The sequence below is a fragment of the Oryza sativa genome, chromosome 10, assembly GCF_034140825.1.
Source record: "Oryza sativa Japonica Group chromosome 10, ASM3414082v1".
NCBI classification, from domain to species: domain Eukaryota; kingdom Viridiplantae; phylum Streptophyta; class Magnoliopsida; order Poales; family Poaceae; genus Oryza; species Oryza sativa.
Window position 1 is genome coordinate 4998398 of NC_089044.1, and position 2527 is coordinate 5000924.

Here is a 2527-nt window from a genome sequence, read left to right on the forward strand (position 1 = left end):
TGCAAAGGCGACACTACAATAGTGAATGATGAAGACCATATTATATCTCATTTGTATTATTAAAATGAAATTTCTCTTCGTCAACATATTGATAGTCAGGTTTTAAAATCTTGGTTCGAAATTTTGGAAATTTCGAATCCCCTGACAAGCAAACATCTCATCCGAAATTTTCGAATACTCTCATTTTTTTAATGAAGTTGGTGAAAATTTATTCAAATTCAGTCAAAATTTGTTAAACATTTAAATAATTTCGTGGAAAAAAAACCAATTGAAACTCTCGAAATTTCGGTGTTTACTGAAGTGCAAACCTTGCTGATAGTTTGCTATGATTGGCTTCAATCTACACCATTCTATAGAGATAGCGTAACAAACTTACTGTACGACACCTCACTGGCGATCCATATATATATAGCTGAGTGCACCAATACCATGCTCCCATCCGTTACAAAAGTTTGCAGGCTGGACAGAGCCATTGTCGCCATGGCTTGTCCCTACCCAGCCACTATTATCCCTACCGCAGCACCGTTGTGACTTTGATGGTCGCCGCATGATAGGAATGACAGCGCATCCCAAGAAGGACCCAGTCACTGGAGAGTTATTCGCGTTCCGTTATAGCTTGTTCTAGCCATTTCTCACGTATATTTGGTTTGACAAGGCTGGCAACAAGGCTGATGATGTGCCCATCTTCTCCTTGCAGCAACCATCAATGCTACATGACTTTGCAATCACGGAGCATTATGCCATCTTCCCTGAGTCGCAACTTGTCATGTGTCCGATGAACATGGCTCTACGTGGTGGCTCGCTGATAGGATTGGATAGTGCAATGGTACAACGGATTGGTGTGCTACCAAGGTATGCCGAGGACGAGTCAGAGATGAGGTGGTTCAAGGTCCCAGGATTCAATATGCTACATACAGCTAATGCCTGGGAGGAAGCTAATGGAGAGGAGATTATATTGGTGTCAACCAACAACTTATCTGTCACACATGCTTGGCAACATGGAACTCATGCAAGTTCAGGTTGACATGATACATATCAATCTCCGCACTGGTACCGTTTTGCGCACTGCACTCTCACTGGAGAGCCTTGAGTTTGGTGTAATTCATCAGGGCTACGTCGGTCGATACAACCGCTATGGATACTTTGGTGTAAGCGCACCGTTACCCAGGTTCTCTGGAATCAGAAAGCTCGACTTTGCCATGGTTGGTGCTGACGACTGCACGGTTGCACGCCGTGACTTTGGCCCCGGGTGCTTTGTTGGGGAGCCATTTTTCGTGCCAAGCAATGATAATGGGGATGGTAATGAGGACAATGGATATGTGGTGTGCTATACACACAAAGAGGATACCGGAGAGAGCCAGTTCGTGGTGATGGATGCCATGTCTCCAGAACTGGAAATTGTTGCAGCGGTGCAGCTGCCTGCCCGTGTTCCCTATGGCTTTCATGGTCGTTTTATCACGCAGGCCGAACTTTTGTCGCAGCAGAAATAATCACATATATCCTAGTTTCGTTGTAATTTATTTTATAACCATCAGCTGTGAATCATACAACTATGTGTCCACTTGTGCAGAATAGTTATTGTCAAAATATGAATATATCAAACAAAAAAAAAGCAGAAACGTTCCAATGGTTGGTAGCCATTTCTTTTGTCCTCGTGGATGACCATTAATGTTAAAGGCATAACAATAACAACACATTCTTCAGCGAATCAATGCAAATCTCAGGAAAGAATGGTGTAATGAGTTTTATTTAGTGATTCAATTGTTTCTTGGACATTGAACCCGACACGCATCATTGGTTAATCCAATAACTCAGTTCTCTAACCCCTGCCTTGATATGTTAATCTTCCATCTGATAAGTGTGTATCTTCAGAAATTTTCTCTTGCGTCATCTCGTAGAGAGTAATTTTCGTAGAATCGTCGAAAACGTGTGGTTATGATCTGCTTCATCACGCATGGAATCTCTGTCGCTATCCAAGATGGTTTTGTCCTTGCATTGCAATTAACCAGAGCACAGGGCGTGTAAGAATTTAGTAGTACATATGGCTTGTTTGTTAGAGCTCCAACTCCTAAATTTAGCTCCATGAGTTGGATTTGGAGTTAAGTTATGGAGCAGCCCAAATCCAGTTCCATCTCTCTAGTTCATTTTGTGAGAGAGCTTCACCCAGCTTCGCTCTTATTTTAGGTGGAGCTAAGGGCCTGTTTGGTACAGCTCCAACTCCTAAATTTAGCTCCAGGAGTTGGGTCTAGAGTGGAGTTGTGGAGCTGCCTAAACCCAGCTTCACAACTCTAGTTTATTTTGTGAGAGAGCTCCACCCAGCTCCACTCCCAGTTTTAGTGGAGCTGAAATTGTTTGGCTGAGCTCCCGCTCCAAGAGGGCTGGAGCTGGAGCTGGAGCTGTGCCAAACAGGCCCTAAAACTGTTTGGCTGAGCTCCAGTTCCAGGAGAGGTGGAGCTGGAGCTGGAGCTGTGCCAAATAAGCCCATAGCAAGATCCGTTGTGCTAAATTTAAGTTTTGTGATATCTTG

General features: G+C 43.6%; 1 pseudogene; it reads left to right on the plus strand.

The window, feature by feature from the left end:
- Window positions 1-556: 556 nt before the first annotated feature.
- LOC107276767 (9-cis-epoxycarotenoid dioxygenase NCED2, chloroplastic-like) lies at window positions 557-1490 on the plus strand (annotated as a pseudogene).
- Window positions 1491-2527: the final 1037 nt, after the last annotated feature.